An 18,235-nucleotide genomic window follows, 5' to 3' on the forward strand; every position below is an offset into this window, starting at 1 on the left:
ACACAAATGACTGAATTTCCTCAGATGACTTATTCGTTTCCAGTGACCTAACTGCCTCAAATGAGCCAACCAGCATAGACGACTGAATTCCTTTTAATGACCCAATCGGTTCTAAGGAGTGAATTGCCTCAAATCACCTAGTCAGTTCCAATGGCAATGACCCAACTGCCTTAAGGGACCCAACCAGTTCAAATGACCAAATTGCCTCGACGACTTCTTCGGTTCTAGAGACCTAACTACCTTTAATAGGCTAATCAGTTCCAGTGATCCAAGGACGATCAAGATTTCTACCGGTTACGTTTCAGGAGAAACAATCTAAAGCTCTTCTCTCACGATTCCACGCTTTGGTCCATCTTTCAGATAGTAGAGGAAGGGCTGGTGATTCACGAGTGATTTGTCATTACTGAAAACTTTCCGAGACCAGATTGGAGCTGTTGCTCCTCTTTGACCGACTTCCAGCTTGGCGGCGGTCAAAAGATATCTCACATTTTTTGGGGAGCCTAGTCCCTTCTCATTCAAGCCAACAAGTCTTAAATAAGTGGTTGAAGTCTGCGTCAGTGGCCTTTTCTTTGATTGTATCAACAGGTTTCTTTCTTGTCAATCTTGTCTCTTCACGATTAAAAGCCAGTACAATTTCCGGAAGCCTCCTCACCCATTCTCTCGAACTCTCTGAAGATTTAAAGTTCATCTCTTAACTGTATTGGAAAGTGAACTGGCTCTCTTCTAAAGTGCGATTGAAGCGCTTAACTATTCCCTGATCCTTATTAACGTTTACATTCCCTCTTCCTTTTCTCACGTTTTGCTTTGCATCTCTTTGGTTACCTCACGCCCAGGATCAACCTGAAGAACTTTTGGCCATCTTAATGGTCCACTCTTATAGATTGTCTCAAAAACTCTAGAGCTCAGAAATATCTTTTGAGGTGAGAGGTTCAGTAGCCTTGAATATGCTCCTAACATCGACAACTGTCAATGCATACTTATAGATTTTTCCTTCCTCTCGGAAGTCCGTCATAGGAAAGAAAAAGTAGATGTGCTTTGTGAACTGCTTTTGGAGATTCAACATCAAAAGTTGGTGTTGGGATATGCTTCGGGGCAGGCAAATGTCGGGGCAGGCAAATGTCTGTCAAATGGCTTGGTTCATCAGCCAAAGCATTGCAACCTCTTCAGACACTCCAGCTTCTTTAGCCAACTTCGCCACTGCAGCCAATACCATTCAAAATCCCTTTGGGCTACGATAATCTCTTGAAAGTTTTCTTTCTATTTTCTATCGTGTTCAACTGCGTTCCGATGTATAACCTGGATTTCAGAGTTTGTGATAAGGGGTAAACCTACAAAACAGCTCTTCTCTTAAGTAATCAAGTGAAAAGACGAGCACAGAGACACTCCAGATTATTTGTAAGCCTGGTATACATGGAAAAAGGAAAGAAGCATAAAAAAAATTAAAGAATTTTTAAAGAAACTAATAAGATAAAACGGCAAGCTTCCCGGAACGGGATCTCCATCCTGACTGGGACCGCTTTCGCAGTGCAATGCTCTTCCCACTGAGCTGCGGGAAACTCACCATGAACGAAGAGCAAATTTTAAGATCACATGGAACAAGAGTGGTACGTACTGCATGAAACAAGTGCAGAAAAAATTTGCGAAAATCTGAGTGTTTGACTCTAAACTGACAAATACAAAACATTTGTTGTGTGAATAAAAAATCAAACAACAAATTATTAAATGAGATACAATGAAATATATGAAGTTCATATATTTTGTACTGCGGTATTAGATACATATGATGCACGATCCTCGCAGTAGATACCGCAGTACAAAATATATGAACTTCATATATTTCATTGTATCTCATTTATCACTTTCACGGGTTTATTACGAATCAACTTAACGGCCTGCTCCCAGTTGGCTTGTTAGCTCAATTGGTAGAGCGCTGCACTAGTATCGCAGAGGTCAGTGGTTCGAATCCCGTACAGGCCTGATTTTTTTCAGGTCTGATTTTCGCTATTGCTTAAATAGCGCTATCTACTGCGAGGATCGTGCATCATAGGTAACAAATTATTAAAGTTCAAATTCTGTAGCGTTCCGATACATGTGTGGGAAATTGGTGAACCTGCTAATAAGTGAGAGAAAACAGTCTCTAATAAAATAACATAACGTATTTATTCAAGGTGAAGAAACTAAAGTTAAAAAACATCTTGAACATTCAAAAACTATTTCAGTGCAAGAAATAAATTGTAATAAAGTGAAAACACGAGTATACAAAGACACTCCAGACTCTTTTTAAGTTTGGTATGAGTGGTAAACGGAGCAAATCATTGAAAAAAGGAGAGATTGAGAAAATCAATGAAACAGTAAAATTGAGTTGCGGACTTGGCCACAAATGGAACAGGTGCACAAAGATTGAATGGAAAACTGAATATTTTGACCCAAACATTACATTAGCGCAACTGATAACTTTGTTGTTTGATTTATTAATGTTCAAAATTATAGCAGTCCGACACCCATCCTGAATTATAGACTAGGAAATGTTTTGACTTGCCAATATGCGGAAGAAAACCTTTACTAATGCAATAAAGTGAAACTAGGAGTATACAAAGACACTCCAGACTGTTTGTAAGCTTCGTATAAAATGGGAATAGGAGTGTATGATTAAGAAAAAAAGATCAAGTAAACGAAACGGCAAGCTCTCAGGAAAAGGATCTCTATTCAGACGGTACCGCTTTCGCGGTACAATGCTCTATCACCTGAGCTGCGGAAACTTGCCATCAAATAGAGACCGTCAAATTTTAAGATAATATGTAATGATAAAGTACGTACTGCAAGGAAAAAGAGCACAAATATTTTGTGGAAAAGAGAACAGTGTATTGCCTCAAGTAAAGTGTGTAGGAAGAGGGTAATCTGACTTGCCAATAAAAAAAAAATAATAATAAAATAAAAGAGTTCGATACTGTCCCAAAATGAAAAGACAGCTATGCAAAAAAATTTCAGATTTATAAGCCAACAAAAAACGGCAGTGTTTCTATATCGTTGACCTCCCAATGAAGTACCCTGGAAACAAAACTGATCTGAAATTTCTTTCATTCCATCTGTTAGAGTGGACTTACTTTGAATTTGTTTGACTAGGTAAGGCCGATCTAGTTGGGGATCTAACTCCGGGATGTAAGCGATTGATACAGATTAAGTTTGTATATTAATTTTAGTAGCTAACACAATTACTAGTAACCCAGTAGTTTACATTGTGGGCTGTAAACAAATATTTCAAATTGAACATAATATTGTTAAGAATCCCAACTGGCCGGAGGCAAACCAGTTAGCTATTTACTAGCATGGCCGAGGATTTGAACTCGGAGCTACGTTGAAACAAATCCAGGGAGTGGTCAGAGCGGGACTTGAACCCGGGAACGACGGATTGCGAGTCCGACACGCTGACCACTCGACCACGCTGCCTCCCACAAATATCGGGACGTAATTACCTAAAAGATCCTTTCTAGCCAATAGCGCTCGGCTATTGGCGTCGTCGTTATAAGAGTAAATGGAATTTCACTTATCACGATTTTTTCAAAGTGTGGTGGTTCCTAGTTTTAATAATTTAATAATTTTATTATTTCTATAGCGCAAAATCTATTAGATATATGATCTAATGTGCTTAAAAGGTATATATATAATGCCGAGACCCGGGATTATTCAGAGCCTGTCTTGCTCTCCGGATTTGAACCAGGAACCTTCAGATCTTCAGTCTGACGCTCTCCCAACTGAGCTATCTCTGAAGTGTCGACCATGGACATGACAGGAAGACACTGATAGCAACAGTGGCAGAAATAATGACACTGACACTGATGTTCCGACAGTCTACTTTTAGCCAACAAGGAAAAGTTCCAGGCTCTGGCAATTACTGACCACGGAAAAAGGGCAGATTTCCCAAAGATTCATCTCAAGTTTGACAATGACGAATCGAACAAATGACAAGTCTTAAACTCTTAGGAGTTACAGTAGATCATCAATTGTCTTTCAGTGAACATGTCAAACACATTAGCGTTAAATGTAGGAAAAAAATTGGAGTTCTAAGAATGAAAAATTTAATCTCAGAAAAGGCTAAGCTACACATATTTAAAACTAATATCCTACCACATTTGACATATTGCTCCATAGTTTGGCATTTTATCAAATCTTGGGACAAACGAAAATTTGAAGGGTTACAAGAGAAGGGGCTAAGGGCAGTCTTCAAAGACAAATGCAGTTCCTATGAAGACCTTATAAACAAAGCTAAGCTTCCGACTTTATATAATCAGAGACTTCAGAACATAGACACTGAAAAATAGAAACAGTTGCCATAAGAAAAATTGTTACGTAATGTAATAAGACACCAAGCACGTGTAGGTCTTGCGTCAGATTTTCCCTGTGTGTAACCGTGCCTTGGTGAATGTACTTGTTCGTAAAATAAAAGAGCTAAACAGAGAACACAACAAAAATGGTGACAGAAACAGTGGCACGTAAAGAGTAAAATGACATAGTAAATAATTTTGAGACATTTAAAACGTAGATGACAGTGACCATGAGAGTGACAGTGACAGTGACAGCAACAGTGGTAGTAAGAATATAATTGGCAGAGACAATAACAGTGAAATTAAAATTGACAGTGACATTAACAGATACAGTGATAGTGACACTCACACTGACATCATCAGAGATAGTGACAGTGAATATGACTACGACAGTAAAAGTGAGGATAGTAACAGTGACACTCACACTGAGTGAGATTGATAGTCACAGTATACGTAACACAGGCAAAAACTAACTGTGATATTGACAGTGACAAAGACATTGGCAGATACTCTGACAGTGATAATAACAGTGACCTGAACACTGACACTTACAGTGACACTTTCAGTGAAGTGATTGTGACAGTGGGAAAGACTAAAAAGTGTCAAGGACTTTGACAGTTACAGACAGTATGAGACACGGTGACAGTAACAGTGACGGTGACTTTTACAGTGACAGTCACATCGATAATGACGTGGACAGAGACAATCAAAATGACAGAGTCTCTCAGACACTAAGAGTTACAGTGTCAATCGGACAACAAGGAAACTTTAAGTGCACAAGATAGTATTAGGAAAGGTACTTCTTTTATGGTGGGGGGGGGGGTGGGCTGGGGTATTTTAACATTTTTTTCCAAAAAAGTCGTGGCCCTCCCACTTTCCAGATTGGATTAATGCATGACCCTTCATAAATGCCTAAACGAAAAGGATCTGACCCTCCCCCCATATCCTCCAAGACAAAAACAACCGGAAGTGAAAATAACTGACCGGAAGTGTCGCTCATATAACCGTGTCTGCGCACAAAGCAATTAACTGCGTGGCGTTTCAAGGTGAAAACTTGAGGATGGGCAAGGATGTGCGAGGAATAGAAAGAGGGAAATGCGCTTGTGGAGAATGCCAGGATTTCATGAGGCCAGATGGAGCAACTTGTGGCTATTGTGGCTGTTTGCCGACTCGCCATTCTAAAAAGGATGCCCGCTACTCCTCTGACTCTGTTGGTAGCACATCGGGTGCGGGAACAAGCGAAAGTACAAGTCCAGAGAAGTGGAAAGATGAAGATCTGGGGTGGTTCCTGAACCCAAAGGGCGAATATACTGAGTTCTCTAATAGCATTTTGTGAGGAGGGTGAGCTTTATATTGAGTATAGGCGAATGTCGTGTAAAGAGAGAAGTGGCAAACTATGTAAATTTTGCGAGAAGGATGAGACTACCAGCGCTCCACTTCCAACTCGACGACCATATCCCGACTATGGCAAACTACCAAACTTCCATTATCTCTCTTGGAGTGCAACTCCCACCGATGGCCGTGAGCCGGATGACTTCCAGCCTCGAGTTCAGATTAAGCGATTGTTTGAGGAAAGTGAATTAGTCAGTGGGGACAGTGAGGCTATTAGAAGGTTTTCAGATAAATAAATTGTCCCCGAAAAGCTTGTAGAGGAGTATGTTGAGCACCTTGCCCAGATAAAAATGCGCAAGGAGAAGAAAAAAGAGGAGACTGAAACTGGAGCGAATGGAACGGCTGAACCGGGAGTTCAATGACATTGACTGGGTTGGACTGTACAACTCCGATAAGCTGTCGTCGTTGAGGGTGGACGAACTATCTTTGTACTTTTCCCATCACAAGATCACCTTCAACGGGAAGAAAGCTGAAAAAGTCGCAATGATAAAAGCGCACATTGGTAGCTTGCTGTACAATTTAATGGAGCGTCAACAACCTCGGAAGCCCCACTCAGAAATGTACAGCAACAAGTGACCTCGTCACTTGTTGCTGTACATGGTGGAAACTGACTCGCAAAGTGATGTGGTAGATCGAGTTGTCGGTTCAAGCCCGAGTAGCTCAAGCAAAGAATCGTCACCGGACACTAATTTTGTACCAGAGCCCCGCGTGGAAACATTACCGACGTCAAAATATGGACGAAAGCGGGCACGGGTCGAGAGAGACAATTACGTTAGCTGGGACAAGATAGTTTTTTGACATAATATTTCGACATCTGTTTAAAATGATGTAGATTGATTTAGACTGGTAGCTTTGTTTGTATATATAAGTTTTAGGTTTCTGTACACTTCGCGTGTTTGGTAACAAATAATTAAAAGTCAACTAACCGACATGGAGTAGTTTTATCCTTGCCAAAAAAAACACTATGACCCTCCCCCGGCTGCGTATCAAACAGGTTTGACCCTCCCCAATTTGTAAAATATTTACTAATGACCCTCCCCTCCGAAGCCCCGGCCCACCCCCCCCCCCCAATAAAAAACGTACCTTCCCTTAAAACAATGAAGTAGCAAGGGAAAGAAAAAAGCCGCATGCTACTAACTTAGGTATCGTACAACAACCAAGACTAAAAGTTCACAAAATACTATTGTAACAATCGCACAACAAGAAAAAATAAAGGTATAAGAGAACTCAACGTACAACTGGGCCACAAGAAGAACTAAAAGTGCTTGAGATACTTATGCAACACTGGTAAAAAAGGAAAACTAAAAGTGCGCGAGATCCTAAAGTAACAACTGGACAAGGAAACTAAAAGTGTGCTAGATAACAACGTTACAATCGGTCAGCATGGAAAACATGAAGTGCATGGGATACAAATGTAACAAATGGACACCAAGGAAAACTAAATATGCACGCCTTGCTAATGTAAGATCAATTCTCTCCTTGTTAGATATTAATGACTTTCACCATTGCTCTAAATTTTTTGATTTCCATTTATTTGCTGATGACTAATTTATTTTGCAGACATAAAAATCTCTACAGGCAAGTATTAATAATAAACAGTTACATGAGAATGAGGGAGATTACCGTAGGACATGCAAAAATCTAAATCAGCTTCTTGGTAGTGGCTCTAAAGGTGTCGGCGCTGGCGTTTGTTCAAAGGAGGAAGCGAAAGAAAAGTCAAACTAGTGCACCAATCAATGTCTTGCCCCAACGGGGGGAGCCCGGGCATACACGGGCTATTGACAAAATAACCCTGTGTAAACTTTTATTGACACAGGGTTCACCCGGCCCAGGGTAGGGTTTATTGACCATTTCGTCAGAGAAGGACTGGGAAAGAGAGAGTCGAGTTGGCATAAATCAAAATGGCGGTTTTCGCGCCAACTACGTCAACAGAAGTAAAAAGGTAAGAAAAAACTTAAATACATTCAGCTTGTTTATTTTTCATTTTTTAATAGCCAGTACAATAAGTTTTCATTCAATGTCTGCACATTCTGTGCATATATAAATAGGAAAAAAGTCAAAGTTGAAACTTTGTTTGACAGTCTCGCTCGTGGCATACTCCTCAAATTGTTAGTATGAAAATAACTTAAGTTCATGCATCTTTCAATATCCACAGGTCCTTGTTACGTTCAAAGAACGCAAGTTTGTGATAAATGCTGAAAGCTTGGACGATCTCCACGCCAAAATCGCAAAAAATTGAGCTTAGTAGACTCTTCACTGGTATTCCTTAGATAAATTAAACATGTATCTTTCCTCTTTATGAGGGGCCTCTTGTCATTCTAATAAGGCCCTCTAGAGGGGCTTATTGACAATTTTTTTTGTGTATGTCCGGGCTCCCCCCGTTGGGGCAATTACCTTAACTTGTTGTTGTTGTGAGAAAGGGACATAAAGGAAAACTAGACGTGCCCGAGATCGAAACTTAACCATCAGACAACAACGAGAACATGAAAGAGTGTACAGCTTGCTCCCACTCAAACTTTAGCGTTTCAGAAAATGCCAATGAAACAGGACACGTTCATGTTTGAGATCAGGGCAGGTTTATTGATCATGACTCTCACTGGTACACATTTAGGTTAGACTTCATTCTAATAACACGAATGGAGATATACGAATCAAAATTCCTGAAGTATCAATGCTTACCATAAAAAACGTGACAGTCAATCAGCAACAAAGTAGACTTCTGAGGGAACAACATCTAATAGTCGGAATGATAACGAGGATCGAAAGGCACTAATGACAGCGTGCTAAACACGTCAATAACAACAAACCAAGGAGCCATATACCGGTATAACGACACAAACTTTCAACCTCTTTCCTTGGTGAAGACTAGCAGTCAGCAATCTTGATGTCACGATCAATACACGATTGATTAACCTGACTCTTACATTGCGAGGGTTTAAAAAGATAGATCTCAGCAGCGTTACATAGTCAGCGTAATTGATTGAAATAATAAATTTTCGAGGTGGTCAGCATTTGGCCATTAACAGGTTAACTGAGTGTGTCAAGCAGATTCTGAATGGTTTCCAGCTAAAAGATAAAATCAAACAAGTAATAGATTATTAATTCCTTTTTTAACTTTGTTTTTAGTAAACAAAAACATAACCCTGAATCAAGTTTCCAGACATACAAACAATATTTTAAATTAGAACAGCCCGATATTGGCATAAGTTTACAACACTATTTTGAAGCATTTATACTACCATTGGAATCAATTCCTTGATAGCTTACAGGCGCCTCCCCAAGTAAAATGTAAAGAGTCTGACATATGTTAAAAACGCATGAAGAACTCTACTGACGTGGACATCATGAAACTTTGTTTTCTTGCAAGGTCTTTAGGTCTGCACTAGTATCGCAGACGTCAGTGGTTCAAATCCCGTACGGGCCTGAATTTTTTCAGGTTTGATTTTCACTATTGCTTCAATAGTGCTCTTTACTGCAAGGATCGTGCACAAATACATTTCTATAACCGCAGTTCAGACATATGAATTCAATATATTCGTTGTGTTTGATTTATCATCTTGCGGGTTTATGTCAGACTAATTTGATGACCTGCTCTCAAGTTGGCTTGTTTGCTATTGGTAGAGCCAGGGTTAATAGAGGGAATTATGAATTATTTAATTCTAAAAACATGTTATCCCGGTAATCACTGTTTGGTTGTGAAAAAGTGGTCTGTTATTTAATACTGGCATTTGTGGATGGTGTGCCAATGTTCTTCTCAATTTCACATTAAAAAAACACTCCCTATGCTTTCTGTCATCATACATTTGTAGGACTGCAGAAGCAAGGCTACAACCTAACTGGCATTGTGTAGTTCCAGAAAATGTCCATACTCTGCATAAAGAAAGAGTTGAAAACTCTTGGGGATGGGGGGATCTCAAAGGCCAAAAACTTCAAGGAAATGTATGAACCTTAATTACAATTTCCAGAGTGTTGGGAAGGGGTCTTAAGAAAAATCGCTTCTGTGGGGGAGGTATGGATAATATTTATAGAAGTACATATGGCAAAAAAATTCAAACCTCCCTAACGAGGTTTCTACTTTTAGTCACACAAACTTGACTTTTTTGTTGACCCTGACAAACCTAGAATTCCAATGAAATTTCTAACAAACTGAAAATTCTAACAAACTGAAATTTCCAATGAAATTTCTAACAAACTGGTCAGCGGTGAGCGACCAAGATGGACGCATAGTTTGCAGCTTCGTCCTAGCTTCAACTTTTTCTTCGTGCATTTCATACTATTTTCTTTAGTAATTGTCAAATTTTCAATCATCAATATGCTGAGTGAATCTAATTCATCATTAAAGAAGAAGAATCTAGAGCTTAAAGCTCAAAGTGAAGATCTCGCTGAAGAGATCAAGAATCTCAAATCACAGTTAGCTAAAAGGTGTAAACTACTGCATGGCTTATAACCCCAATAATATTGTAGTAATGAAATCTCTTTAGTTTATTGTGGTAATCAAACTTCTTTAGCTTGCAATGTGTAGTATTTACTTATTTATTTCTAATACCCGCCAAGACTAGCTAATGCTATTATGTGGGTTGTGTAAATTTGCTTCTAATGTTCTGTAAAATAATAATAAACAATAAAAAACAATAATAAAAAACCAACAACAAGCAATCTGAAATTCTTTTTCGCTTAAATACAGTAGCATAGCCAGACTCTGGAATTCTACTCATGTGCATCCTCAACAGGGTGGTGCACTTTTTTAAATAATTGCTCTATTCAGCCAAGTGACTAGCAAGACACACATCAGGAAAATTAATGATCAAGGGAAAAAAATTCTTCTTTTGTCAGGAAATTTAAAAATAATTCTGTGGCTGTGGCAGTCATACTAGTACACAGCATTTTTACAGTTTGACTTTTTTTCGGCATGGCAACTTGGCATCAGTAACCTGTTCCCAAGATTTCTTCCTATCTTTCCTTCCTCTGGTATTGCCACTCTGACATGAAATGGATCTCTCTATTCTAATAGTGTTACTATTGTAACCAAACTGACGAAGAACTGAAACCTGTAACAAAATGTTGATTATTAATATGGATGATTTAATAATATAACCACAAATGATTTGGAATAATTTGAGTAAAGAGATATTTGTCATAGATTATCATTTAAAAAAAATCCAACTGCCTGTGCACTGATCCTGTCAACAAATAAAAAGCATCAATAATAATTGGAAATAGCTTTCTTTTAGCATGTTGGACTGAAAATAAAGCGATACTTACATATTTCAATATCCTCAGGTTTGAAGTGTTTCTTGCAAGCGTGTACTTTCTTGTTTTTTATCTGCTCCCTGAAATCCTGGTCGATTTTGCGTGCTTTTATTACTTCTCCGAGCCAGTCGTTGTGCCATTTTCAATGAGCCTTGTCTTTCGCGACAGGCAGCTTAAAAATTCCTATTCCCTTCGATCGTCTGCACGATCCGCAGCCAAGGATGGAGCAGTTGACCCCTGGCATCACTTACGAATCCTCTTAGTACTGAATATGTTTCTATAAATAGGGGTGTTCCTCAAGGTACAGTCCCGGGGCCGGTCTTATTTTCTATTTTTATTAACGATATCAAAGCTGTTAATACTAACAAGAATCTTCTAGTTAAATTTGCTGATGCTTTAACTATTAGTTTACCAATCGAGGCAAATGTAGGCTTAGATAAATCTGAAACGGAAGTCCTATCCTTTATTGAATGGTCCGAGAAGAACTGCATGAAAGTCAACTTGACGAAAACATGGGAAGTTCTTTTACGAGGAAAGACTTCCAAGACGCCTCCTGAACCTCTCGAGATCATAGGGAGGAAAGAAAAACCGAAACTATTGGGTGTTACCTTTGAGCAAGTGCCAGTTAATTGGGACACTCATATTGATCATCTACTTAGTAAGGCTAGCAGTAGGTTGTACATTTTGAGAATATGTAAATATTATGGCTACCCTATTGAGAATTTGGACTTACTTTTTCAAAGTTTGATTCTTTCAGTTTTTACATATGCTATTGAGGTCTGGGGGTGTGCTTTTTATAGTAAATATTTAAGTAGAATTGATAAGCTCTTTGCCAGGTGTTTAAGCTGGGTTACTGCTTAAAGCAACACAGTATCTTGGATATCCGTTGTAATAGAGATAAGAAATTATGGCAAAGGATCTCTTCCACCAACACTGCGTTGAGCGATCTCTTACCTCCCCAGAGAACACGGCAGTTGAGAACTAGGTCGCATAATTATATTTTGCCTAAGGTTCAGACAAGCCGTTTTAAATCAGTTTTTATTAATAGATGTCTTTTCAATAGTAATTAATACCTTTTCTTTTTCCTTATTCATTCTATTCATCTTAATTGTTGCACGTCTGTTTGCACAATAATTCTTAATAAAGACCTTTATTATTATATTAAGATAATATTTCAGTTAGATTATTTCTAGACCATCCGTAAAAAAAGGAATAAACTTGAAGCAAGCCTACTCGCTGGTCGCCATCTTCATATTTTGTGCACCTTCGTGGTCACGTGACATGCCATAAACCAACACAAAGAGTTCCATTGTTTGAAGTTTGCCGGCTTTCATAACCAGTTCCCTCTATTAACTCTGGTAGAGCACTGCACTAGTATTGCAGAGGTCAGTGGTTCGAATCCCCTACAGGCCTGAATTTTTCAGGTCTGATTTTCACTATTGCTTAAATAGTGCTCTTTACTGCGAGGATCGTGCACAAATACATTCCTTTACATTTTATTACCTATAAAAATTCTTAGGGATTTGCTTTTAAATACAAGAGAATTGTTTTGATTTAACAGCAAATAGCCATCCATTCATGCCCTATCCTCCTTCACAGGGGTTAATTGGGATATTCATCACTAATATGCATCGTTTCTATATGTAGCAACACACTTTTAACTGAAAGTTAAATGATTCCCTCACAAGAAACCTTACCCCTATGGAAAGTGAGGAATAAATAATGTCATTCTGAATCTACTGGATATGCAAACACTACAAAGCGACTACAAAAGCACTTTGCGCTTGCCAGCAGATTTACTATAACATCAACTGAAAGTGAAGGGCAGAGTAAAATTCAATTTCCTCCTTACACCCAGTCAGTCATTTCGTTATTGGAGTAAAAAGGGGAAAGCATGAACTACAATAAGATGAAAGATGAACAATAGCAGGTGAAACAAACAACTTCTCCTCACATACCTGATTGTAAAATGCATAAAGTTCTCCATGAGTAAATTCTAAATGGACTGGTTCTTCACTACACTACAAATGACAAGGAAATGACTTGAATCAAGTTGCTATATAGAAGATCACAATAATTGTGATTATGAAGAATAATCTTACCTGACTTCCTGAGGAAAGATTTAGTTCAAACATGGCATTTGGGACTTTCATCTTTGTCATACTGCTTTGTGCCACTTGAAGGTTCAATCTCCAATTTACATCTGACAGCTGTAAGAAACAAAAAATGAAAAACTCAGTTTCCAACTCAAAGTAAGTTTGGGGCTTAAGGAGCATCTCAATCAATGGAGATTTTCTGCTAATATCTCCAATATTCCATCTAAAGTAAGACTGCTATCCAGCTAAATGCCTGATACTTTTGAGCCTACAGATGATCCACCAACTTAACCAAGGGCTACCACAGGCAGCCCAAGTTCATTGTGTAAACTTCAACTAAATAAGCTTTTCTACAACAACACTGTAGTTACACAACATACAAACATTATAGTCACATGAGCACCCCCTTCAATAAGTATCCCTTCTTATTGGCCAACATGTTTAAGGAGCACTTCCCCTCGAGAATGTGCCCGGTCCCCTCTTCCCACATTTTTAGAAGAGCAAACACATTTCCTTCACTTACAAACTGCTTAATTGCAGTATTGGATTGACACCTTAATTGAGAAAAATATCTTTCATTTCAACTGGGCCACTGTTTAAACTTTATGACCTGCTTCACAAAAAAAGGAACAGCATAGTGTAGACCCCTACAATTAGAATTTTGCTCAGGTCATCACATACAAATAAACTTTATTTCAAAGAAATGTAGATCAAAATTCCTTCAAATTCACCACGATTATGGTAACTATTAAGAAAACAAAAGAAAAAACAAAAACTGAGTCCTCTAAAAGTGTGTGGTTACTCACTACTTTTTTTTTTGACTAGTACAACACATAAAACCAAAATTTGGGTAACCAGGTTCTAGCTAACTCAAAGTCAAAGAAGAATTGCTTCAGAAATGCATGCAAGTCAAGTGGGTAATTCATTCACACACAAACCTCCACTATAGTCATTCATGCCTCACATCAGGGCTGTGCCCTAAGAAAAGTTGAAGGGAGCCCAGTGCTCTGAAACTGTGAAATCCAGGGTGCCCAGCATATGCTTTGTATGAAAAAACTAAGATTCCTGAGTCACCCAAGAGCAAAAGTAAGGCGCCATGGGCCACCAGGCCCTGTTAGACCACAGCCCTGCACATACCACAAATTGCGAGAAAACGAATGTTTCCCAATATAAACTACCTGTTTAGGAGCAATACTTCTTTGCTTCAGCTTTTCTGCAACAGATTTTCCATTTGCAGTCCACAGATTCACTAGAGCCTGAACCTGGAAATATCAAGAAAAGGATTACTAAACAATGGGTATGGAATTATATTCATATCTTGTTCCTGAAAAAAAAGGCAAGATATTGGGAGAACATGAAAAAAGTTACTTTGATAAACTGATAGAAAGTGCAATTTACTGCTTTTTTCAAAAAAAAACTTAACACAGAACACTGTATATTTTAACTTTCTTTGCAGTAATTAACTAGCACAATAAAAAAATTAACGGTAGGTTTTTGAACAATCAGGGTGCTTGTGGCACACCATCTGACATCAGTGACTACAAGAGCTCACAAAACTGCTTTTAAATAATTACTAATAGAACTGACCTGAATTTACCAAATGAACAAAACAAACAAATGAACATAGCTTCCTTTGAAATGCAAATAGCATTTCATACATCTAAAAGTTGGAAAGTTGTTCAAGGGCACAAAGCTTTACTTACAATTGAGGTTACCATAGATCTTCTGGGGTATCTTGCAGAGAATAGTTCGTACACACATTAGGCTCAGTTCAAACGTCGAATTTCTCATGTGCCGAACTTAACTCCTATTTTAGTCGACTAAAATAGTTAAATACGGCATTTGATTCAAACGTCGAATTTAACTCTGTCGCAATTAACTCTGTTCGCTGTCAATATTCCCAGGCGTACTACTTTAGACCCAGTTCAAATGTTGAATTTCACATGTGCCGAACTTAACTCCTATTTTAGTAAACTAAAATAGTTAAATATGGCATTTGATTCAAATGACGATTTTAACTCAGTCAAATTTAACTCTGTTCGCTGTCGATATTCCCAGGCGCACTACTTATTTGCTAGGCGAAGACGTCTATTGAGTGTTTGCTTAATTGCTTCACTGATGCTCTTGTTTTGCTGTTTGTTTTTGCTTCTTTATCTTGGCTTTTCGTCATGATACTTTCACTTGATTCACGTTCCATCATTTCATTGAAACGCAACCCACAATATGCCTCAGAGTTTCCTACTTTCCACTCAGGAGTGCCCTCTTCGTTTTCAAAAACTGAGCACCTCATACAAAAGTAATTATCGCACGTCAAACAACTTTTCAAAGCAAGAACTAACTACAAATTCCTTTGTCTCCCACCATTTTTTTTACTGTTTTGGCTTTTTTACAAATGGTATTCATAGAATTCCTGGTGATTTGTGGGTAATAAATGAATTATAATAATATCCAGTAATTCATGCATTAAGTTCAGCACATGTGAGATGCGACATTTGAATCAAAAGTCGAACCCAAGTCGAATCTTCGACTGTTTGAGTCGCAGAAACGGCAAAAGTCGCATTTAATTTAAAACAGTCGAATTTAATTGATTCAAGTGTCGCACTTCACATGCATTTAACTCTCGCATTAAGTTCGGCACATGCAATTCGACGTTTGAACCGGGCCTTACTTTCATAACGTTTAATAAATCTCTTTTAATACAATTAGCAGTGGCGACACTGTAACAACACAACAAGATGGCCGACCCAATTTTCCCGCTCTTCTTCCCCCAAGTCCTGGGGCGAGACTAGCCTTGTTTCCTAGCAACATTACATACCCCCCTCCCCTAGCAGAAGAAGGGTGGTATCAAGGTCCTTCTCTAGGAGAAAGTCTCTCATCCAGACAGGAGCACGACGGTTCCTATCTGAATGTCTAAGGGTCTGGGCAGGTTCAATGTTGTGGGCCCTCTGTGACCTCACCTCAGCATGCTCTCCAACATTCAGATCCATTGATAGGTCACTGACCTCCTTGGTGTCGCGCATTGTCGGCTGAAGTTCAACGGGCCTTGCGTGGTATGGCTTAAGACGGTTAAAGTGCACAATTAGTCTGGTCTTCCGTCTCTTCCACAAGGGAGACACTTTGACAATGTATTCTGTAGGTGACGACCGAAACGACCTTGACTACCCTCCATGGCCCAGACCAGGGACAATGGAACTTCCGGTGCAGCCACCTGGGAACAGCCTTCTCCTCTAGCCAGACCAGATCACCCTTGCTGTAAGGTCTTGATCTCCGTTTGCAGCGTGCGTCATAGACATCTTTCTGGTGATGGAGATTGGCTGCTACATTCTTCTCTACTCATTCCTGTACTTCCTTGAGGATTTCCCGCTGTTTCTTTACAAATGACAGGTAATCAGGGGATTGTTCTGACTGGGGTTCCTCTCGCATTGCATCAATGGGCAACCTCAGCTCCCTGCCAAACATCAGCATACTGGGGGAGAACCCCGTCGTTTCATGGGTCGATGCTCGCAACGCCAGTAGGACCTTAGGAAGATGTTGATCCCATTGCTTTTGTTCCTCTGCAATCTTGGCAATGATATTAGTAACTGTATGGATAAGCCGTTCTGCACCCCCATCACACTGAGGGTGGTAAGGAGTTGTCCTCTGTCTGATGGATCCAATCATGCTGCATAATCCGCGGAATGTCCGTGACTCAAAAGTATGGCCCTGGTCACTCAGCACTCCACGAGGGCAACCAAAGCGGCATATAAAGTCGTTCATAACAGTGTGCGCTACGGTTTCGGCCTCTTGATCAGGTAGGGCATACGCCTCGGGCCACTTGGTGTACATGTCGACCACAACAGCAACGAACTTGTTTCCCCTGTTGGTCTCAGGAAGCGGTCCAAGAATGTCAATCTGAATCCTCTCGAGTGGATAACCACCAGTCCTAATGGATTGCATAGGTGCCCTCGGTCGAGGAATTGGTCCATTTCTGGAACCACACGTGCGACATGTTTGACAGTACAGTTTGATATCCACAGTATGGCCAAACCAGTAAAACCGTTTCCACACATTATCTGTAGTCTTATGTACTGACAAGTGTCCACACTGGTCATGTAGCTCCTGCAGCAAATCTCCCTTCAAATGCTGTGGGACACATAACTGTAGGTTTTTGCGTCCGGTCTTCTCGTGGAACCATCGCCGGTACAAGAAATCATCCTTTAACAGCAGTTGATTTTACTGACTCCACAGAGACCACATATGCCGGTTAGCCCCTTCCATCTCCTGCTTTGGTAATCGCCTCCCTGCTTCCAGCCACTGCCGCACTGCTCGTAGATGTTTGTCCTTGGACTGCTCCGTTCTAAAGTGCTCATTGGACCATGGCAAGGGCGTTTGTCTAGATTCAGACTGCATACCCTCAGGGGGGGTTGACTCATCAACATGGGTCGTCGTTTCAACAATCAATGGCGCACTAGAGACATTTGTTTCCTCCAGCTCTTCAACCAGCGGGTCTTCTGGCCAAGGTCTACGTGACAGGCCATCTGCATTGGCATGCAGACGACCAAGCCGATGTTCTATTTTCATGTCAAACTGCTGCAGGTACTCAACACATTGGGCTTCCTGTGGTTTGGGGTGCTTAAAACTCTGAAGCCACACCAACAATTGGTGGTCCAGCCGAGCAACAAACTGCCTGTTGATCAAATAAGGGTAGAAGGATTCTGTCCTGAACACAAGGGCATACATTTCAAGCTTGGTTGGAGGCCACTTCCGCTGTGATTTTGTCAGGGCCATCGCAGCATACGCAACGGGGCGCTCCTCACCATCCTGCACTTGAGACAAAATGGCAACGACGCCGGTTGTGCTAGCGTCAGTGTCTAGCACGAAAGGAAGGTCAAATTGTGGAAAGGCAAGCACAGGCGCTGCACATAGGGCTTGTTTCAGGCCATCAAAATACTTCTGACAGGTGATTGACCACATAAACTGACACCCCTTCTCCTCTAGTTGGAACAGAGGGTGTGCAAGGGTTGCAAAATCTGGTATAAATTTTGGGTAGTACCCAACCTTGCCCAGGAAAACACGCAACTTAGACACAGTGGTTGGTAGTAGTAGTAGTAGTATTTATACACGATAAGAATTAAAGCTAAAAAGCTTGTGGGGTTGTGTACTTAACAAAATAGTATCTAGCCAACTTGTGATTAT

The 18,235-nt window shown here is 39.9% G+C and overlaps 1 long non-coding RNA gene and 1 other non-coding gene across 2 annotated transcripts; one reads left to right on the plus strand and one right to left on the minus strand.

Moving 5' to 3' along the window:
• Window positions 1-3,683: 3,683 nt before the first annotated feature.
• Window positions 3,684-3,767, minus strand: Trnaf-gaa (transfer RNA phenylalanine (anticodon GAA)). The gene has a single exon. It is a non-coding gene; the product is annotated as a tRNA-Phe (tRNA).
• Window positions 3,768-7,594: 3,827 nt separating this feature from the next.
• On the plus strand, window positions 7,595-8,013 carry LOC148732635 (uncharacterized). The gene is made up of 2 exons (XR_016000764.1): window positions 7,595-7,656; window positions 7,870-8,013. It is a non-coding gene; the product is annotated as an uncharacterized LOC148732635 (long non-coding RNA).
• Window positions 8,014-18,235: the final 10,222 nt, after the last annotated feature.

The sequence above is a fragment of the Stylophora pistillata genome, chromosome 4 (genome assembly GCF_964205215.1).
Source record: "Stylophora pistillata chromosome 4, jaStyPist1.2, whole genome shotgun sequence".
NCBI lineage: Eukaryota > Metazoa > Cnidaria > Anthozoa > Scleractinia > Pocilloporidae > Stylophora > Stylophora pistillata.